We start from the raw sequence: 24,480 nt of genomic DNA, 5'->3' as shown, positions 1-24,480 counted from the left end.
ATTGCAGATAGGTTGTAACTTCCATCAATGTAATTGTCTGTATCACTTCCAATCCCCCATTATTTATTTTTTTTCCTCGTATGGGCTTCCAAGTGGCGCAGCGGTCTGAGGCACTGCATCTCAGTGCTTGAGGCGTCACTACAGACCTCCTGGTTCGATTCCAGGCTGTATCACAACCGTCCGTGATTGGGAGTCCCATAGAGTTTTAATGATTCCAACCAAAGTGTATGTAAACTTCCGACTCCAACTGTATGTTAACATCGCCCAAGCAAGTGAAATAGATAATAAACAAAAGGGAAATAAACCATTTTAAAAAACAACAGTAAACATTACACTCACACATTTCCAAAAGAATAAGGACATTTCAAATGTCATATTACGTCTATATACAGTGTTGTAACGATGTGCGAATAGTTAATGTACAAAATGGAAAATAAATATATACAGTGGGGAGAACAACTTTTTGATACACTGCTGATTTTGCAGGTTTTCCTACTTACAAAGCATGTAGAGGTCTGTAATTTCTATCATAGGTACACTTCAACTGTGAGAGACGGAATCTTAAACAAAAATCCAGAAAATCACATTGTATGATTTTTAAGTAATTCATTTGCATTTTATTGCATGACATAAGTATTTGATCACCTACCAACCAGTAAGAATTCCGGCTCTCACAGACCTGTTAGGTTTTCTTTAAGAAGCCCTCCTGTTCTCCACTCATTACCTGTATTAACTGCACCTGTTTGAACTCATTACCTGTATAAAAGACACCTGTCCACACACTCAATCAAACAGACTCCAACCTCTCCACAATGGCCAAGACCAGAGAGCTGTGTAAGGACATCAGGGATAAAATTGTAGACCTGCACAAGGCTGGGATGGGCTACAGGACAATAGGCAAGCAGCTTGGTGAGAAGGCAACAACTGTTGGCGCAATTATTAGAAAATGGAAGAAGTTGAAGATCACGGTCAATCATCCTCGGTCTGGGGCTCCATGCAAGATCTCACCTCATGGGGCATCAATGATCATGAGGAAGGTGAGGGATCAGCCCATAACTACACGGCAGGACCTGGTCAATGACCTGAAGAGAGCTGGGACCACAGTCTCAAAGATAACCATTAGTAACACGCTACGCCGTCATGGATTAAAATCCTGCAGCTCACGCAAGGTCCCCCTGCTCAAGCCAGCGCATGTCCAGGCCCGTCTGAAGTTTGCCAATGACCATCTGGATGATCCAGAGGAGGAATGGGAGAAGGTCATGTGGTCTGATGAGACAAAAATAGAGCTTTTTGGTCTAAACTCCACTCGCCGTGTTTGGAGGAAGAAGAAGGATGAGTAAAACCCCAAGAACACCATCCCAACAGTGAAGCATGGAGGTGGAAACATAATTCTTTGGGGATGCTTTTCTGCAAAGGGGACAGGATGACTGCACCGTATTGAGGGGAGGATGGATGGGGCCATATATCGCGAGATCTTGGCCAACAACCTCCTTCCCTCAGTAAGAGCATTGAAGATGGGTCGTGGCTGGGTCTTCCAGCATGACAACGACCCGAAACACACAGCCAGGGCAACTAAGGAGTGGCTCTGTAAGAAGCATCTCAAGGTCCTGGAGTGGACTAGCCAGTCTCCAGACCTGAACCCAATAGAAAATCTTTGGAGGGAGCTGAAAGTCCATATTGCCCAGCGACAGCCCCGAAACCTGAAGGATCTGGAGAAGGTCTGTATGGAGGAGTGGGCCAAAATCCCTGCTGCAGTGTGTGCAAACCTGGTCAAGACCTACAGGAAACGTATGATGTCTGTAATTGCAAACAAAGGTTTCTGTACCAAATATTAAGTTCTGCTTTTCTGATGTATCAAATACTTATGTCATGCAATAAAATGCAAATTAATTACTTAAAAATCATACAATGTGATTTTCTGGATTTTTGTTTTAGATTCCGTCTCTCGCAGTTGAAGTGTACCTATGATTACAGACTTCTACATGCTGTGTAAGTAGGAAAACTTGCAAAATCAGCAGTGTATCAAATACTTGTTCTCCCCACTATATATACACTACCGTTCAACATTTTGGGGTCACTTAGAAATGTCCTTGTTTTCGAAAGAAAGCAATTTTTTTGTCCATTACAATAACATCAAATTGATCAGAAATACAGTGTAGACATTGCTAATGTTGTAAATGGCTATTGTAGCTGGAAACTGCTGATTTTTAATGGAATATCTACATAGGCGTACAGAGGCCCATTTTCAGCAACCATCAGTCCTGTGTTCCAATGGCACGTTGTGTTTGCTAATCAAAGTTTATCATTTTAAAAGGCTAATTGATAATTAGAAAACCATTTTGCAATTATGTTAGCACAGCTGAAAACTGTTGTGCTGATTAAAGAAGCAATAAAACTGGCCTTCTTGAGACTAGTTGAGTATCTGGAGCATCAGCAATTGTGGGTTTGATTACAGGCTCAAAATGGCCAGAAACATTCCATGCGAGAAATTGCCAAGAAACTGAAGATCTCGTACAACGCTGTGTACTACTCCCTTCACAGAACAGCGCAAACTGTCTCTAACCAGAATAGAAAGAGGAGTGGGAGGCCCCGGTGCACAACTGAGCAAGAGGACAAATACATTAGAGCAGGGGTTTCAAACTCATTTTAGCTCAGGGGCCACACGGAGGAAAATCTATTCCCAAGTGGGCCGGACCGGAAAAATCATGGTATATATAACTTAAAAACAACAACTTCAGATTGTTTTCTTTGTTTTAATACGATCAACATACAACATAAAGCTGGAGCCTGAGGACAGTGTGTCCAAAATAGTACAAGCACAACATCACTATTAATCATAAAACACCTCAAGTTATTTGAAAGTTCTGAGGACAAAGAACACACAAACACACAATGCCTCAGTGATTCACAGAAGTATATCACAGATCACAGAACTATATCAGGGTGTCATTTCTCAGGCAGAAATGTAGATCAAAATAATGAAATCCTGTTCCCCAAACAAGTGCAAGAACCACAGAGTCAAGAATAGGTTAAATATACAAATAAAATAAAATCAATTAAAAACAATAGCACATCAACATAAAAACATATAAACATAAATCTGAAAGCGTTGCTCAAACTCCCGTAACAGTCCAGTTATTTTATCTTTGAACCGCTTCATGTCTGCCACATGTTGGGTGGTGCACACATTTTTCAGACAGGGGAAGTGAGCTGCATCACCACCGGCAAGTTGTGTCTCCCACAATGACAGCTTCAACTTGAAAGAACGTATGCTGTCATAATACTGCGTGCCAACTTTGTTGCGCCCTTGCAGCTGTTTGTTCAAGTTATTCAGGTGCTCTGTAACATCCACCATTACATTTACATTTACGTCATTTAGCAGACGCTCTTATCCAGAGCGACTTACAAATTGGTGCATTCACCCTATAGCCAGTGGGATAACCACTTCACAATCTTTTTATTTTTTTATTCATTATTATTATTATTTTTTATTTTATTTTATTTATATATATATATATATATATATATATATATATATATATTATTATTTTTTTATATTTTTTTGGGGGGGGGGTAGAAGGATTACTTTATCCTATCCCTCCTTAAAGAGGTGGGGTCATAAATGCAAGGTCCGGCATCCATTCTGCGGAATGAAATTCTAACACTGGTTTGCCCTTTTCTTCCATGAACTGTTCAATTTCTTCTCGTAAATCAAAGAAACGCCTCAGCACAGCACCTCGGCTTAAACATCTTACCTCAGTGTGGTATGGCAGGCCATAGATGTGGTCTTTCTCTCTGAGAAGGCTGTCAAACTGACGGGGATTCAGGCTTCTGGATCGGATGGAATTAACAGTTTGGTTGACAACCTTCATGACGTTATCCATCTTTAATGACTTGCAACACAAAGCCTCCTGGTGCAAAATACAGTGAAAAGTCAAAAAATCACGTCCTCCATTTGCAGATTGCACTTTCTCTCTGAACTTTGTCACAACGCCTGCTTTTTTCCCGATCATTGAGGGCGCACCATCTGTAGCCAGGCTGACAGCGCGGGACCAATCCACTCCGACCCTGTCTAGCGCACCGACGAGTGCGGTAAAAATATCAGCTGCTGTCGTTGTATCTGTCATCGGCACCAACTCCACTAACTCCTCGGTGACGGTCAATGTGTCATCAACTCCGCGGATGAAAAAATGGCCAGTTGTGCAACATCTGTAATGTCCGTGCTTTCATCAATTGCAACCGAAAACGCAATAAATGACTTTACTTTTTGCTTCAACTGGCTGTCCAAATCCACTGAAAGATCGGAAATCCTGTCTGCAACTGTGTTTCTTGTCAGGCTGATATTTGCAAAAGCCTGCCGCTTTTCAGGGCACACAATCTCCGCTGCCTTCATCATGCATGTTTTTACAAATTCACCCTCACTAAATGGTTTTGAAGCCACTGCGATTTCATTAGCAATGAGGTAGCTAGCTATCACTGCAGCGTCACTGATGTCTCGGCTGTGAGTAAACACAGACTGCTGTTTCTTCAGACCCGCCAACAGTTCATTCACCTTCTCTCATCTCCGCTGTCCTTGAAAGTTGTCATATTTGTCGGCATGAAGACTCACATAGTGGCGACGAAGGTTATATTCTTTCAGCACTGCAACATGCTCTGAACACACCAAACATACAGCTTTCCCATTCAATTCCGTGATTAAATAGGATGACCATTTTTCTTGGAACACTCTGCACTCTGCGTCCACTTTTCTCTTTTTTGACAGAGACATATTGGGGCAATGAGGGTGCCAAAGCACATAATGTTAAAAGTAGAAGCCGTAATAAATATTGCGGGCAAAACAAAGTAGCTCATTGGCTGCACGTGCTTGACCTACTTGCTCTGCCCCGGTATAAACAGTTTGCTTGCTTAACACAATTGCTATTGCGCCATCCAGTGGACGCAATTGGAACAGCCGTTTATTTTACTGAAAAATTGCAGCTCATTTTTATACTTAAAAAAACAAAAAAAACAAAATTATTATTTATTTTTTTTCAAAATCATCTCGCGGGCCGGATTAAACCCGTTTGCGGGCCTGATCCGGCCCGCGGGCCATACGTTTGACACCCCTGCATTAGAGTGTCTAGTTTTAGAAACAGGCGCCTCACAGGTCCTCAACTGGCAGCTTCATTAAATAGTACCCGCAAAACACCAGTCTCAACATCAACAGTGAAGAGGCGACTCCGGGATGCTGACCTAGGCAGAGTTGCAAAGAAAAAGCCATATCTCAGACTGCCCATCTTAATCTTTTATTTTTATTGGCCAGTCTGAGATATGGTTTTTTCTTTGCAACTCTGCCTAGAAGGTCAGCATCCCGGAGTCGCCTCTTCACTGTTGACGTTGAGACCGGTGTTTTGCGGGTACTATTTAATGAAGCTGCCAGTTGAGGACCTGTGAGGAAATCATGATGTAAAATATGTGTGTGGCTGTAGAGGGATAAGTGTGTTGACCTATGCCAGCCCAGGTTTAAACAAGAGCATGGGGAGCTCTGCCATATTAATACAATAAAGGTTCTTAGATCTGGTGGGAGCTCACTGTTTCCCCGAAGGAAGAGGTTGAGACTGGAATTACTTCGTGGAATTTATTTCAGACAATGTCACTTTTAAAGGTAGTCATAGATTTTTACATTTACATTCTAGTCATTTAGCAGACGCTCTTATTCAGAGCGACTTACAGTTAGTGAGTGCATACATGTTTATTTTTTATTTTTTCATAGATGACGCGGATGCGTCCGTTCTGGTCAAAGCCAACCTAACATGAGTTGGGCTATCTCAAACAAAGGGGTGCATTAACAGCATTACGTTGTTTTAATCAGTGGAGGCTGCTGAGGGTAGGACTGCTCATAATAATGGCTGGAATGAGATATTGGAATGTCATCAAACACATAGAAACCATGTGTTTGAAACGATTCCACTCATTCCGCTCCAGCCATTACTACGAGCCCGTCCTCCCCAATTAAGGTGCCACCAAACTCCTGTGGTTTTAATGTATATCTGTGCCTTGACAATACATTGTATGACATTCTCCCTGGAGTTTTACATACTATTGAAATAAAATGTATATAAAACTAAAACATGACAAATCGTGGGATTCTTATTTTGAAATTGGAAATCTCAAGACTTATTTTGGCACGACAAAGCAAGGGACTCTTATTTTGAAGTGTTACATCCAGCTCATCGTTACATCCTGCTGGATGCAACTCTGTGTCGGCTGTAACGTGATGCTGGATGTAAGTCTGAGCTGGATGTAACACTTCAAAATAAGAGTCCCTTGCTTGTGTTCGATGTATGTCTGTGCTGGATGTAACCCTGTGCCAGATGCTGGATGTAACTTGGATCCAGATGCTGGAAAAAACTGGATGCTGGATGTAACTATCTAGATGCTGGATGTTACTCTGGACTGGATGCTGGATTTAACTCTGGGCAAGATGCTGGATGTAATTCTGAGCTGGAAGCTGGATAATAATCCTCATAATCCTGGACTATCAGGAACACCATTTTATTACATTTGCAATCGCAACAAATAAACTGCTCAGACCCTAACCAAGGATTATCAAAAGCCACGCTATTAATTCTCGGACAACCCAAAGATTCCTAGATGCCCTTCCAGACTCACTCCACCTACCCAAGGACATCGGAGTAAAAACATCAGTTAACCACCTCACCGAGGATCTAAATGTAACCTTGCGTAACACCCTAGATGCAGTCGCACCTCTAAAAACAAAAAACATTTGTCACAAGAAATGATCTCCCTAGTATACAGAAAATACCCAAGCCCTGAAGCAAGCTTCCAGAAAATTGGAACGGAAATGCCGCTCCACAAACTGGAGGTCTTCTGACTAGCTTGGAAAGACAGTACCGTGCAATATCGAAGAGCCCTCACTGCTGCGCGATCAGCCTACTTTTCCAACCTAATTGAGGAGAACAAAAACAATCCAAAATACATTTTTGATACTGTCGTAAAGCTAACTAAAAATCAACATTCCCCAAGTGAGGATGGCCTTCACTTCAGCAGTGATGAAATCATGAACTTCCTTGACGAAAGATTATGATCATTAGAAAGCAAATTACGGACTCTTCTTTGAATCTGGGTATTTCTCCAATTCAGTTGGCCTGAGTTTGCACAGAACTGCCAGGACCTAGGATCAATGGTGACACTCGAGTTTTCTGATCCTGTATCTCTCGACACATTAACAAAAATAGTCATGGCCTCTAAACCTTCTAGCTGTCTACTGGACCCTATTCCAACTAAACTACTGAAAGAGCTATTCCTGTGCTTGGCCCTCCTATGTTGAACATAATAAACGGCTCCCTATCCTCCGGATGTGTACCAAACTCACTAAAAGTGGCAGTAATAAAGCCTCTCCTGAAAAAGGCAAACCTTGACCAGGAAAATGTAAAAACTAAATCGGCCTATATCAAATCTCCCATACCTCTCAAAAATGTTAGAAAAAGCTGATGCACAGCAACTTTCTGGTTTTATACTCCATCATAGTACTGAGACTGCACTCGTGAAGGTGGTAAATTACCTTTTAATGGTGTCAAACCAAGGCTCTGCATCTGTCCTCATGCTCCTAGACCTTAGTGCCTCTTTTGACACCATCGATCACCACATTGTTTTGGAGAGATTGGAAACCCTAATTGGTCTACACGGACAAGTTCTTGCATGTTTTAGCTCTTCTCTGTCGGAAAGATATAATTTAGTCTCTGTGGATGGTTTGTCCTCTGACAAATCAATGGTAAGTTTCGGTGTTCCTCAAGGTTCCATTTTAGGACCAATATTGTTTTCACTACACAGTATATTCTACCACTTGGTGATGTCATTAGGAAACACAATGTCAACTTTCACTACTATGCGGACGACACAAAGCTGTACATTTCAAAATTGCTTACCCTGGAAGCCTGTGTTTCAGACATAAGGAAGTGGATGGCTGCAAATGTTTTACTTTTACACTCAGTCAAAACAGAGATGCTAGTTCTAAGTCCCAAGAAACAAAGGGATCTGCTGTTTGATCTGACAATTCATCTTGATGGTTGTACAGTCATCTCAAATAAAACTGAAGGACCTCGGCATTACTCTGGACCCTGACAAATATATCAAGAATATTTCAAAGGCAGCTTTTTTCCCATCTTCGTAACACTGCAAAATTCAGAAACGTTTTGTCAAAACATTATGCAGAAAATGTCACGCCCTGGCTCTAGGGACTCTTTTAAGTTGAGCCAGGGTGTGTAGAGTTTATGTTTTGTGCTCGTTGTGTCTAGTCTAGTTTTTGTATATCTATGTTGGCCAGAGTGGTTCTCAATCAGAGGCAACGAGTATCAGCTGTTGCTGGTTGTCTCTGATTGGGAACCATATTTAGTCAGGTGGTTTTCCCACAGTGTTTGTGGGATCTTGTTCCGTGTTGGTTTGTGTTTTGCACCTGTGGACGTCACGTATCGATTTGTTGTTTTGTTCGTGCATCATTTAATAAATAAGTATGTTCACCTTCCACGCTGCGCCTTGGTCCTCTATATCCGACGATCGTGACAGAAGATCACACCAATACAGGACCAAGCAGCGTGCCCAGGCAGGAGAGGAGAAGCGGCGCCAACCGGGCAGTCGTCGGACAGGCGAGGGGCACCCCCAAGACATTTTTAGGGGGGGGGGGGCACATGGCAGGGACGACGGGGCCACTGGAGGCAGATAAGGGGCGAGTTGGTGGACGAGGAGAGAAGGCCACCGGGTTACGGGAGCCATTGGTGTATAGAGGGAAGGAAAATGTAGAGGCACGGCGAGAGGTACTGAAGTGTGTTGCCAGTCCGGTCCGGCCCGTTCCTGATCCCCGTGTAAGGCCAGTGGTGTGTGTTCCTAGTACGGTCCGGCCTGTTCCTGTCCATCGCGCCAAGCCTATGGTGCGCGTCGCCAGCCCGGCCCGGCCTTTGCCTGCTCCCCGCACCAAGCCAATGGTGCGCGTCGCCAGCCCGGCCCGGCCCGTTCCTGCTCCCCGCACCAAACCTGTGGTGCGCATCGCCAGCCCGGCCCGGCCTGTTCCTGCTCTCCGCACCAAGTTAGTGGTGCGCGTCACCAGCCCGGCCCGGCCTGTTCCTGCTCCCTGCACCAAGTCAATGGTGCGCGTCAGCAGCCTGGTCCGGCCTGTTCCTGCTCCCCGCACCAACCCTGTGGTGCGCATCGCCAGCCCGTGCCCGTTTCACCTACTGCAATGCTCTACTCTCCGGCTACCTGGATAAAGCACTAAATAAACTTCAGTTAATGCTAAATATGGCTGCTAAAATCTTGACTAGAACAGAAATGTTTGATCATATTACTCCAGGGCTAGCCTCTGGCTTCCTGTTAAGGCTAGGGCTGATGTCTAGGTTTTACTGCTAACCTACAAAGCATTACATGGGCTTGCTCTTACCCATCTCTCCAATTTGGTCCTGCCGTACATACCTACACGTACGCTACAGTCACAAGACACAGGCCTCCTTATTGTCCCTAGAATTTCTGAACAAACAGCTGGAGGCAGGGATTTCTCCTATAGAGCTCCTTTTTTTATGGAATGGTCTGCCTGTCCATGTGAGAGACGCAGACTCTGTAGCGCACTTTAAGTCTTTACTGAAGACTGATCTCTTCAGTGGGTCCTATGACTGAGTGGTCTGGCCAAGGGGTGCGAAGGTGAGCGGCAAGGCACTGGAGTGACGAACCCCCCTGGCTGTCTCTGCCTGGCCGGCTCCCCTTTCTCCACTGGATTCTCTGACCTCTGACCCTAATATGGGGGCTGAGTCACTGGCTTACTAGTGCTCTTCCTCGCTGTCCCTAGGAGGGGTGCCTCACGTCGTGCCAGGCTTTTTTCGTTATACTCAACTTGAGTGGGTTGAGTCACTGACGTGATCTTCCTGTCCGGTTTTGCACCCCCCTCGGGCTCGTGTGGTGGAGGAGATCTTCGTGGGCTATACTCAGCCTTGTCAGGGTAGTAAGTTGGTGGTCTGTTGATATCCATTTAGTGGTGTGGGGGCTGTGCTTTGGCAAAGTGGGTAGGGTTAAATCCTGTCTAGTTGGCCCGGTCCGATATGTGATTAACTCCCAGACAGCTGGTATCAGTTAATAGAGCACTAAGCTTCTCAGAAGCTATTAAAATTCCACAAATCTGTTGAATGCACAATGGAATGTTTCCAAAGTACTTTTCCAGTGAATTAAATCGAAAGGTTAATGCGGAATGTAAAATTACTACTGAAAAGTAAGCAATGCTCATCCTGTCTGCCTGGTCATCTTTTCCCAGTCGGCGGGCGAAAAGTAAGCAGTGCTCATCCTGTCTGTCTGGTCATCTTTTCCCAGTCGGGTCGGGGCAGCCCGCCCAAACAACTGCATCATCACAAAAATGCTGCTGCTGGATGACATGTTAGGCTATACCAAAATCCCTCTGGGATGAAGGTACCCCTAGGTACAGATCTAGGATCATCTTCCCCTTCCCCAAACCTAATGTAAACCATTAGTGGGGAAATTGCTAAATTGACCCAAGTTCAGCGTCTAGGGGCAACTTCACTCTACTCCTACTAACATCACATCCTATGGCAGTCATCACAACAGTAGGAAAGTTAACACCAGTGTTTAGGCTAAATTCCCCACGAACCTGGTCCCCTCACACTATCACCAACATCTAATCATCCGTATCTTGACAATCACCCATCTGACAATGACATCTTTCTGATGGCAATGAGCGTTCAAGTACAACATTTCAAACACGTCAAATATGAGTGAACTTTAACAACCCACAACTTGATTCCACATCATCACGTATCAGAACGCCCTTTACACTTAAACCTGTGTCTGAGTAGTCAGCAGAGAGAGAGAAAGGCATGTCTATGTCTGTATCCCAAAACGGCACCCTATTCCCTACGTAGCACACTCATGTTGAGCAGTAGTGGTCAAAAGTAGTGCACTGTATAGGAAATTGGGTGCCATTTGGGATGCAGATTATATATATCGCCTTTAGTTAAGTTTTACCAGCATTATCAATTCCCCTCTGTCTGCTTGATGTCTATTGGCCGTGTCCCAAATGGCAGCCAATCCCTACATGGTGCACTACCTTTGACCAGAGCCCTTGTAGGGAATAGATTGCCATTTGGGAGATAACCATTGGTGAGGGAGAGCTACAGCTGACTGATGTTAGATCTCCCTCACACCCTGACAACCACAGACACAACCCAACCACTCTTAGGCCTCTGACCCTCTCATGGTCATCGGTGTGCGTGGTGTCTCTCTCTGGGGCCTGGTTCACAAACTGCCTCTAGATCCTACCCCCTAGGGCCTAGCCACTGTAGATCTGACATTGTTGAACAGGTATAAGCAGTGTTGAATATTCCACCTATCAGAAGGCAGGATGGGGCTACAGCGATGCTGTTTACACCTATCCAATTATTTTAGATGTAATTAAAGTACGTAGTGTTGTTTCTGGACAGGGATTCATTCCCATATTGTGGTAATATTGCCAATCTTATCTACTACACTGAAACACATTCATACAATGTGAGTGCACCCTGTAGGAAGGTTGAATGGGTTGTTCCTCCCTAGTGTCATCACTTGAATTCTGTTCTGTGAGATTACTTCAATTGACATTTCACACCTGTTGCTGAATAAGACCTCAAATTCCCTCACAGTTTCTTACTGTCTGATGGAGCGCCAAGGCAACCTGGAGGTGCTCCCATACTCATTTTACCTCACCCCTCTCTCTACCTCCATCCGTACGACTCTGTCTCTCTCTACCTCCATCCCTACGACTCTGTCTCTCTCTACCTCCATCCCTACGACTCTGTCTCTCTCTACCTCCATCCCTACGACTCTGTCTCTCTCTACCTCCATCCCTACGAATCGGTCTCTCTCTACCTCCATCCCCACGACTCTGTCTCTTTCTACCTACATCCCTACGACTCTGTCTCTCTCTACCTCCATCCCCACGAATCGGTCTCTCTCTACCTCCATCCCCACGAATCGGTCTCTCTCTACCTCCATCCCCATGACTCGGTCTCTCTCTACCTCCATCCCTACGACTCGGTCTCTCTCTACCTCCATCCCTACGACTCGGTCTCTCTCTACCTCCATCCCTACGACTCTCTCTCTCTACCTCCATCCCTACGACTCTGTCTCTCTCTACCTCCATCCCTACGACTCTGTCTCTCTCTACCTCCATCCCTACGACTCTCTCTCTCTCTACCTCCATCCCTACGACTCTCTCTCTACCTCCATCCCTACGACTCTCTCTCTCTACCTCCATCCCTACGACTCTGTCTCTCTCTACCTCCATCGCAGGTAGCTTAGTGGTTAAGAGCGTTGTGCCAGTAACCGAAAGGTCGCTGGTTCTAATCCCCGAGCCGACTAGGTGAAAAATCTGTCGATGTGCCCTTAAGCAAGGCACTTAACCCTAATTGCTCCTGTAAGTCGCTCTGGATAAGAGCGTCTGCTAAATGACGTAGATGTAGATCCCTACGACTCGGTCTCTTTCACTCACTCATATATTAGACCTCTGAAGAATTCTCTAAACAAAATTAGAGTTCCCTCCCTTGGTATCTATTTCATTTAAACTAGTAATATGATGGTTTGGTATCTATTTCCTCTCTCCATTCTCTCATTCAGCCAGTGGATGAGCTGCGGACTGTTGTGTTTGAGATGCTGAAAAAGAAGGAAGAGAGACAAGGTAATGAGGAAACTATAAAAACAGCAACATCCTGTCTCCTTGCCTCTTCCTCAAAAGGTATTGGAGAAGAAGGTCAGAGGGGAGGCACCTTGGACATTCTCCTCCAATACAGTTGAAAAGGAAGTGAGGTAAGACCAATTGGGATAGAAATTTGAACCAGTCTGAGTTTGATTCCCCATCTGAACTTCATGCCTCTACAAGGTCCATCTCACTAATGTGGCAGTTTTTACACTTGTTTAGGATACTTTGTTGTTCCTGCCAAAACCAGCACCTAGATCTAGGTAGACACACTGCTGTGTCCATGGTTTTCTCTTTCTGCTGTCCGTACCAGGGTCACGCATGTTGAAAATGTTCAAATCAGTTTGTATTTGCTATTATTGGAAAGATTGAGTAAAGATTATTTCCACTGTAGAGATTGTGGAAAGAATCCAACCCAGAGGCTCAAATCCCAAAATAATGTATTATAGTTATTGCCATGCTGCTTCCATTTGTTGCGTCAGTTCCAATATTTTCATCATATTTGAATCATATTGTCGTCATGGCTTTTGACTGCTAAGTAATTTGCCAGACGTGCAGTGAGTAGTTGGGTTTCATATTACTGAACATCTGCTGAAAGCCCTCTGACATTGGATTTCACAACAAAGCAGATGAAGGTTTCTGACTCATATTACCAGTTACTAGTGATTAATATAATGTAATACGCATTGAGAGTGGATATGCATGGATGTGGAGACAGGTTTTGGAGACAGGTATTTTTTTTTTAGGGTGTAGATCAGCTTTAATATTGCAGATAGGTTGTAACTTCCATCAATGTAATTGTCTGTATCACTTCCAATCCCCCATTTTTTTATTTATTTTTCCTCGTATGGGCTTCCAAGTGGCGCAGCGGTCTGAGGCACTGCATCTCAGTGCTTGAGGCGTCACTACAGACCTCCTGGTTCGATTCCAGGCTGTATCACAACTGGCCGTGATTGGGAGTCCCATAGGGCGGCGCACAATTGGCCCAGCGTCGTCCGGGTTTGGCCGGTATAGGCCGTCATTGTAACTAAGAATTTGTTCTTAACTGACTTGCCTAGTTAAATAAAGGTTAAATAAAATAAAGATATACATACATTCATATACACATGCATAATCACATCCTTTAAAAAAATATATTTCCCTTTATTACTTTCCAACCCCTTCCCTAATTGGAGTAAACTAGTGAACAACAATGCTTAGGCCTCTACTTCCAGCTTATACATACTATATACATTTTATGGACACAGTCAATTTGACAATTCTATTTTGTTTGTTTTTACTCCTGAACTTCCTCAACCTCTCATTTTCATGATGTCCATCCGGTTTGCTTCTTTATGCCATATCTTTCTAACTGTGCTCTTTCACAAAAGCTCTCAACCTATAATCTATATACTTATTATGGACACAGTATGATTACATTATTAGTTATCTTGTTGTTGTTGGTAGTTGTTATTAGTCCCATCCTTCAGCTCCATTCAACACCACCCATCTATCCCTTAACACCATCCTTATTGGATTTTTATTTGCCATATATTTTTTGTCTGGTCGTCACTAGTAACCACAGCAACAAAGTCATAAACTCCACCTTTTCTATAATGTATCTTCTTAAAATCTGATGTTAAACCTAACCTTAACCACACTGCTAACCTTATACCTAACCTTACATTTGAGTTCTCCCAAATTGTTACGATATAGCCAATCTACAAGTTTGTGGCTGTGGTAACTAGTGGAAGGGCCGCACACTATTTTTATGCTCCTAATTCACAGTTTGTCAAAAAAGCGGTTTGTCATAAACAGGATGTGGGCTTTCATGCCTCCCACAGTGTCCCAATGTTCCAGCGTACACGTATGTACCTGCATCAGTTGGGACAGGTTCTGACTAGAAAGACAAAGGGGGGTACAAAGTCAGTTGCACAACTGTCGTATCGGGTGAATGGTGGCCATTATCGCTGTCAACAAAGAGTCTGTTCAAGCTGCATCGTGTTAGAGGCTTTTATTAAAATCACGAGGTTACAGCATAAGTACAGACCCGCGGTGTCCGGAGAACGGCTCCTCAGATTGCCATGGCCGTTCTGCCCTTTCTGTAGTCTAGCCCCTATTTATAAACAATGATCTGTCTGTTGTACGTGACGTTACACTAAAACATATACTAACATAAACAACATTCCATTTCTTCATGAAAAACATTTAACAAAGACATAATCTTCATATACGATACAACTGAATGCATTCCACCAAAACGCGTCTTCCGCATTCATCCCAATTGGGAGAGCAAACCTGGTGGCCAACTACAAGAAACGTCTGACCTCTGATTGCCAACAAGGGTTTTTCCACCAAGTACTAAGTCATGTTTTGCAGAGGGGTCAAATACTTATTTCCCTCATTTAAAATGCAAATCAATTTATAACATTTTTGACATGCGTTTTTCTGGATTTTTTTGTTGTTATTCTGACTCTCACTGTTCAAATAAACCTACCATTAAAATGTATAGACTGATCATTTCTTTGTCAGTGGGCAAACGTACAAAATAAGCAGGGGATCAAATACTTTTTTCCCTCACTGTAGTAGTGTCATGAATGGATTTACTACACCAGAACATTCTGATATCCTGAAGAGATGGGTGGATATATTTGAATTGGGACCAGTAAACGGCGATGCACTTCAATGGATGCCATTTAGCAGTATGTGCACACTTCTCAGCAGTTGACTATAACAACATTGTTATTATTCCTACTACTTCCAGGTCAGTCTCCCGTAGCATCGGCGCAGGAGCCTGTGAGTGAGGAGGATGATGTTTTGGAGCTCGACTCTACACCAGACCCCATGGCCACACCCACAGCTGTCAAAGCCCTGATCCGTGGTGACCGAGGAGGCTCGTCTGTGGTCAAGTACAAGATCACCGCCACACCAGGGTACTCTATGACCTCTGACCTGACTGCCTATGGCCTCTTCCTCCTGTTTGACCTTTCTATGATCCGGTGACCGTCAGCCATTTTAAAGCTACAACCTGATATTTGAAAAACAACAAAAAGGCAGCCCCGCTACTTGTTTAGAAATACAGTCATTTTAAGTTAAGCAGAGACTTGCATCTGTATTTCCAGTCTGTCAGGTCCCTGCGTGGCGTTAACCCCTTACACTAAGTAGAAATTGACCTACATTGCCTTCGGAAATTATTCAGACCTCTTGACTTTTTCCACATTTTCGTTACATTATAGCCTTATTCTAAAATTGATTAAATTGTTTTTTCCCCCCTCATCAATCTACACACACTACTGACACTAATGACAAAGCAAAAACAGGTTTATTGAAATATATGCACATTTTATTTTTAAACGCCAGAAATATGACATTTACATAACTATTCAGACCCTTTACTCAGTACTTTGTTGAAGCACCTTTGACAGTGATTACAGCCTTGAGTCTTCTTGGGTATGACGCTACAAGCTTGGTACACCTGTATTTGGGGAGTTTCTCCCATTCTTCTCTGCAGATCCTCTCAAGCTCTGTCAGGTTGGATGGGGAGCGTAGCTGCACAGCTATTTTCAGGTATCTCCAGAGATGTTCGATCGGGTTCAAGTCTGGGCTCTGGCTGGGCTACTCATGGACATTCAGAGACTTGTCCCAAAGCCACTGCTGTGTTGTCTTGGCTGTGTGCTTAAGGTTGTTGTCCTGTTGGAAGGTGAACCTTCGCCCCAGTCTGAAGTCCTGAGTGCTCTGGAGCAGGTCTTCATCAAGGAGCTCTCTGTACTTTGCTCCGTTCATCTTTCCCTCAATCCTGACTAGTCTCCCAGTCCCTGTCGCTGAAAAACACCCCCACAGCATGATGCTGCCACCACCATGCTTCACCGTAGGGATGGTGCCAGGTTTCCTCCAGACGTGACGCTTGGCATTCAGGCCAAAGAGTTTAATCTCTGTTTCATCAGACCAGAGAATCTTGTTTCTCATGGTCTGAGAGTCCTTTAGCTGCCTTTTGGCAAACTCCAAGCTGGCTCACTGACCAAGGCCCTTCTCCCCCATTGCTCAGTTTGGCCGGGCAGCCAGCTCTAGGAAGAGTCTTGGTGGTTCCAAACTTCTTCCATTTAAGAATGATGGAAGCCACTGTGGTCTTGGGGACCTTCAATGCTGCCAAATCTGTGCCTCGACACAATCCTGTCTCGGAGCTCTACAGACAATTCCTTCAACCTCATTGCTTGGTTTTTTCTCTGACATGCACTGTCAACTGTGGGACCTTTATATAGTCAGGTGTGTGCCTTTCCAAATCATGTCCAATCAATTTAATTGACCACAGGTGGACTCCAATCAAGTTGTAGAAACATCTCAAGGATGATCAATGGAAACAGGATGCACCTGAGCTCAATTTCGAGTCTCATAGCAAAGGGTCTGAATACTTATCTAAATAAGGTATTTGTGTTTTTTTATTTTGTACATTTGGAGAAATTTTTTTTAAACCTGTTTTCGCTTTGTCATTATTGGGTATTGTGTGTAGATTGAGGAAAAAACTGAAATGAATCCATTATAGAATAAGACTGTAAGATCTAACAAGGGCTAGATTGGTGAGGACACAACAGTTCACCTGACACAAGACTGAATCCAAACATTACAATGTTGATTTTATGTGCATTTTACATTTACTGTATTTTTCTCCGCATTTGTTAACAAAAAATACTCTGGATACATTTAGTAACATGATAAGAATATTCATGGCAAATATGGGGTAGGTGCAACATAAGACACAAATTACAAGGATTTATTTCAAGTCTCTAAACTCAACAATGCAGTTAACAATATAATACAACAAAATAAGGTAGAACAAAAACAGATGAGAAATAAGAAGAAAAGAACATAAGTGAGCATACTAATATATATGTCAGTTCCGGTACTATATTTACAATGTGCAGGGATACTTGAGTGATGGAGGTATACACTGAGTGTACAAATCATTAAGAACACCTTTCTAATATTGAGTTGCACCCCACCCTTTTGCCCTCAGAACAGCCTAAATTCGTCAGGGCATTGACTCTACAAGGTGTCAAGCGTTCCACAGGGATGCTAGCCCATGTTGATGCCAATGCTTCCCACCGTTGTGTCAACGGTGGTGGACCATTCTTGATACACGTGGGGAAACTGTTGAGCGTGAAAAACCAGCAGCGTTGCAGTTGACACAAACAGGTGCGCCTGGCACCTACTACCATACCCTGTTCAAAGGCACTTAAATGTTTTGTCTTTCCCATTCACCCCCTGAATGGCACACATACACAATCCGTCTCAATTGTCTACAGGCTTAAAATCCTGTCTCCTCCCATTCATCTACACAGATTTAATGGATTTAACAGGTGACATCAATAAGGGATCATAGTAGAGGTCTGCACTTTTTTCATCCCGTTCCCGCCAGCACCTGCAGCATTTCGTACCCCACCTCGCCTGCAACCGCTGGCTTTCTGTCCGACTCCCACCCACTACTGTAAGAACTGGTCCCAAACCCAACCGCAGTCCCGCAATGTTATTTTAGGCATATGGGATGCAGCTCACTTGCCAGCCATAGTCCCAGCAATTTTGCGCCCTATAAGCGATATCAAATGCGCAAAAATAAAAGGTTAAATTACCAGAGTCTCACATGGCCCGTTATAAACTCAGCAAAAATAGAAACGTCCCTTTTTCAGGACCCTGTCTTTCAAAGATAATTTGTAAAAATCCAAACAACTTCACAGATCTTCATTGTAAAGGGTTTAAACACTGTTTCCCATGCTTGTTCAATGAACCATAAACGATTAATGAACATGTACCTGTGGAACGGTCGTTAAGACACTAACAGCTTACAGACGGTAGGCAATTAAGGTCACAGTTATCAAAACCTAGGACACTAAAGAGGCCTTTCTACTGAGTCTGGAAAAACACCAAAAGAAAGATGCCCAGGGTCCCTGCTCATCTGCGTGAACGTGCCTTAGGCATGCTGCAAGGAGGCATGAGGACTGCCGATGTGGCCAGGGCAATAAATTGCAATGTCCTTACTATGAGATGCCTAAGACAGCGCTACAGGGAGACAGGACGGACAGCTGATCGTCGTCGCAGTGGCAGACCATGTGTAACAACACCTGAACAGGATCGGTACATCCGAACATCACACCTGCGGGACAGGTACAGGATGGCAACAATAACTGCCCGAGTTACACCAGGAACGCACAATCCCTCCATCAGTGCTCAGGCTGTCTGCAATAGGCTGAGAGAGGCTGGACTGAGGGCTTGTAGGTCTGTTGTAAGGCAGGTCCTCACCAGACATCACCGGCAACAACGTCGCCTATGGGCACAAACCCACCATCGCTGGACCAGACAGGACTGGCAAAAAGTACTCTTCACTGACAAGTCGCGGTTTTGTCTCACCAGGGGTGATGGTCAGATTCACGTTTATCGTCAAAGCAATGAGCGTTACGCCGAGGCCTGTACTCTGGAGCGGGATCGGTTTGGAGGTGGAGGGTCCGTCATGGTCTGGGGTGGTGTGTCACAGCATCATCGGACTGAGCTTGTTGTCATTGCAGGCAATCTCAATGCTGTGCGTTACAGGGAAGACATCCTCCTCCCTCGTGGTACCCTTCCTGCAGGCTCATCCTAACATGACCCTCCAGCATGACAATGTCACCAGCCATACTGCTCGTTCTGTGCGTAATTTCCTGCAAGACAGGAATGTCAGTGTTCTGCCATGGCCAGCGAAGAGCCCGGATCTCTATCCCATTGAGCACGTCTGGGACCTGTTGGATCGGAGGGTGAGGGCTAGGGCCATTCTCCCCAGAAATGTCTGGGAACTTGCAAGTGCCTTGGTGGAAGAGTGGGGTAACATCTCACAGCAAGAACTAGCAAATCTGGTGCAGTCCATGAGGAGATGCACTACAGTACTTAATGCAGCTGGTGGCCACACCAGATACTTACTGTTACTTTTGATGTTGACCCCCCCTTTGTTCAGGGACACATTATTCAACTTATTCAGTTTGTCTCAGTTGTTGAATCTTGTTATGGTCATAAATCTTTACACATGTTAAGTTTGCTGAAAATAAACGCAGTTGACAGTGAGCTGAGTTTATTAGGCTGTCTGTATTACTGGGCTGTATCAGCCAATATGCTAGATGTAGTTTGAAGAGAGCAGAGTTGGAGAGACTTGCACTTTCTCTTCAGCTACCTTTTTAGGAGTGGGACGATTTTCAGATGGAGAAATATGGGTGATCAATATTTATTTCTAGACCATGTAGTAAACTATAGCCTAATCATATTTCGGAAGTACATTTCCTTGGAAAGATAACTGCCCTGTTGCTAATATTCTAACCAGGGCTCAAATTTCCCGGTGGCATCCCCCTTGAGTGGCCATAATGACCCCTAAAACATCCATGCCTTTTGCGGCCAAAGTGGCCGTTTTTGCCCTTGGGCTGAATATAATAATTATAATTTCCGTGTTCCGAAGCGCTTCTCACTCACGTGGCTCTCTCAGATATCTCAATTCTTATTAGCCAATGCCCGTCACGTGATTGGGTCCTTCTCACAGGCATTTCAGCTAAGAAGTAGGCTACAAGTGAAGACAGACACATCGTGGATGCAACTGCGCGTGTCCCTCTCATCGAATTCCGAGGTGCATATTGAAGATGTTAGAAGAACTGCAACAAGATGAGTAGGCCTAATGGACAGCAAAAGCACTAGCCTATGTCAAATTATCCCCTACAGTGCAAAAGTTGTCCTATTCTATTGGTCAACTTGTCCTTCTGTGCAAGATAAATATTCCAAACATAGTCTGGGACAGTTGTGGGATGCGATAGATCCCAAATTAATACAACCACTAGCATCAAACTTTTAAAAGCAATGAGGCTGATGCAAAAGTTCAGAACCGTTTAGCTTAACATTTTCATAAACTATTAGGCTATTTCTTCACATTATAAGCGGCAGTAGGCTATATGCGCGAATGTTCCAAAATGCAATCAGTTAGCGGGAAACACCATTCTCAAAATTGACCGCAAATGCGATTATGCATGTAATGCTTTTAATATAAAGGTGCATTTTTATGGTGGAAATTATCTTCCCCAAACTTGAAACTCACGCGCTGCGTATGTATGCCAGTTAGGCTCTACACGGCAAAAAGTTGTAACTGTCAATTTTTTTGGAAGAAAATAATTACACGGGGTAGTTTGCGCTAAAATATCGTAATGATTATGATCACAATTCAAATATAATGGCGACACTATACCTAATATGATTTGGTATGGTTTAGAAACTTGGGAACCTTGCTCGAGTTATCAGTGTAGCCCTGTTAACGTCTGGACTTATAATGGAAATATCTATATGGCAAAAAGTCGTAACTGTGAATTTTTTGGGAAGAAAATAATTACACAGACATTCTGGGGTAATAATTACATAACCAATGTTTTGTAGTAATAGTAGTCCCATGTGAATAGGGCTTAGCCTAGTTGTCTAAGAAAGTTGAGCGGGCAAACCCCAAAAATAATGAGGTCTATAATCAATCAATAGCCTAACGGTTAAATGTGCCTGGCTATACAAATCATCCATATATATCTACAGAAATAAGACAGATCTTGATTCTGTTGCCTGTTTGAGTGTTTTGCAACTGCAAAATGTCAGATAAAGCACTTTTCACAGGTTTGGCTGTTTTTAATCTTTGCTATGGAGTAATAACAGCTTTACAACTTTATTTTTTCGTTAGAACAGACTGGTATTACTTATACTTGCAAACATGCAGAAAAATAAGATTGTAATCTAACACCACCTGTTTGTCACACATAATATGGATGCAGCTCTCGCTCCTATACCCTCCTTTCTCTTGATCTCCTTATTGTTATTATTACAATTATTATTATGATCATTATAATAATAAGTCATGTAGTTATCATTAGTAGGCTTTGTATAGTAGCCTTGTATAACCACCATCAAGCTGTAGGCCTAAGAGCGCGTCCTGTTTAGTCTTAATACCTTAACTAACTTAGGCCAATATCTCAATATATAGGCTACTGTATCAATCATTCATTCGTTCATGCCATCACACAACATATGTGACATTAATGCTTTGAAATGTAATAAAGCATTTCAGTTTTTAAATTAAATAACAAAGGGAGCTTTGAATAATTAGCCTAAACGATAAATAAACTGCAATTCACGAATGCATTAATCTGTTTTTAGTCTGCTGTAATAAATGCTTTTTTTTTTTCTTTAGAACAGACTCTCTGGTACACTTACTTAGTGTTTACACTGTTCCAAATGGTCAGAAAAGGTTATAATATTGTAATCTAACAGCAACTGTTTGGCACACACGATACTCACGCAACACTTGCTCCTAAACCCTCCTTTTTCTTGAACTCCAGTAGCTTCCAAAACTAAGTCAAATGTCTTCCACAGATCTGACTTCCCCTTTCCCTCCTGAGCAACCAGTAAACATTCACCCGTTTAGAGTTTCTTTTTTATGTCCTCCACATCCATTTTTCTGTTGACATTACTGTGTTCAAAGTTTGTTAGAACCATTTTATTGATTATAATAGGGCAGGCCCTATTGGTCAGTAGGGAGGAGAGCGAGACAACGTGTGCCAGTCACTCGCTGTCATTGTTTTTAACAGTGTGGCCATCAGGCTCTTTCTTTAGTCATTTGTGTCTTTATTTATTTAATCAAACCATGTGCTTAAAGCATCAGACAAACTCAGTGCATATGTAGTTGGTTTCATTCAAACACATAGGGTGTGTCTGTCTATATATGGAAAAATAAGTTTAAACATTTGGACCAATCGATTGGTCGAAAGAACAGGAGGACTCTTTAAAATATATATATATATATATAATGTATGTTGTCGGGGACAGCCCTACCACACACCTCTCCAAAGTATGCACAGTTCCTACGTAATTTCAATGCACTTTTGACTTAAAGAAGAGTCTTCAACTATAAGGCGCTATATTGAGCTCTCTTAGCTGTGCCATTGAGGAACTAGGGTAAACGGTGTTGTAGTCGTTTTGTTTGGGACCAGGGGCGGTGTGTTCATTAGGGCGATATGGGCGACGCACTGCCAAACGGGAAAAGGAAGGGATTTTTTTTCTAATCAATTATATCACGGCAACAGTAGTTATCAGTGTTCTAATCTAGACGTCTGATCTGCCACTAAATGTCCAATCAGGCTAAAGTCGTGCTTCAAATGCCCCCCCCCCCCCCCCCCCTTTTGGGGCGATTTCAGTCAGGTTGAAAATCGCCCAGAAGTCTCTCATAGACTCCCATGTAAAATCTATTTTTTTCAAATATCAGAGCTTTCAATACAATCTCTATGGGTTTCTGAGGGCTTGCACTTACGCGCTTTCGTCATACGTAACATAACCATGAACGTAACTAAGAAAAGAGCGGGTAGCAGCGTCAATCAATTCACGTACTACTATCAAGATGGCTATAGCGTTCAGTGCAACTCGATTGTCTCTTTGAAATAAGTTACTTTTTGTCGGCGAACAAATCAAGATAAATTGGCAACGAAACAATTAGGACCTCCCAGACCAAATTTAATAATTCAACAGGTTTCTACTAAAGGCGGAAAGTCCTACACCCGAGGATTTTCCAAAAATTGGTACGAACGAAAAACCTGGCTAGCAGGCTGCGATGTAGCTAATGCAGTCTTCTGCTACCCCCTGCTTACTCTTTCACCCTGAAGGCGGCACGGCAGACAGCACCGCTTGGACAGCGACTGGTGTGTAACGGACATGCACCATCTTTCAGGAAAGATTAAGAAACATGAGCTGTCAAAGACCCACATGGATAGCTGTTTGAGATTGTCTGCTTTGGGGAGAGTGAACATTGCCACTCAACTGGATGAGGGATACAGGCTAGCTGTCCGCCGCCACAACGATGAGGTTAGTGTTGATAATCACAAGTTTACTGGAGAACTGAAACTGACAAGGCTGACAAGATAGGACCCTTTTGTCCATTGTTATTGGATAGGAACAGAACTTATAACCAGCTCCTGACCTAAATAGATCTTAGCACAACATTTTACTCAACATATCATATTCCATATTCACTATAACAAATATATTTACTACGACATTAGCAAGAACCGCCACATCCTCAGCCGGCTAATCCAGTGTGTGAAGTTTTGCGGAGTGTTTGAGTTAGCTTTGCGAGGCAAAGATGAAACTGAGGGCTCCACCAACCCTGGTAAGCCAACACTTTTGAGATCAGTCAATAAATGCTTCTGGTATTGACTTATATGCTGCCCCTGTCTTCATGTTGTTGCTGGACATATCTTTTTTTAAATGTGTGTAGGTCACCTAAATCATCAGAAAAATTGCCCCCCCTGAGAATTTTTTCAGGAGCCGCCACTGTTTGGGACACAATCCTGCACCCCCCACCATCACACAATTATAAATCACAATCTGGTCAGGTGGGTATCCTTTGTAAGCGTGTTCTATTGCCAACATGGCTAGCTAAGTTACACAATATGATCTTAGTGTTTAGCCTTTCACAAGGCAATTCAGAGAAGCAGATCGAAATGTTGGTGCGCATTGAATAGTCACGAGTGCATTCAGATGCGTGTTCCCCGCCAAATTTCTTCATATGACAAACAGGCTCATGTTCAGATGAACCCAGGGAATGACATCATGTCATCTTGTAACTGTACATCAAGAATAGTGATCATGAACGTTGACACTGTATATGACATGAGTTTTATGATATGGAAATGTAAAGTGCACATTTGGCTTGCTTGTATGACATCAAAGCGGTATTTATTATAATCCTCAAC

This window comes from Coregonus lavaretus (assembly GCF_964263955.1).
Source record: "Coregonus lavaretus genome assembly, chromosome: 17".
Classification (NCBI taxonomy): Eukaryota; Metazoa; Chordata; class Actinopteri; order Salmoniformes; family Salmonidae; genus Coregonus; species Coregonus lavaretus.
This window is presented reverse-complemented; position numbering follows the sequence as displayed.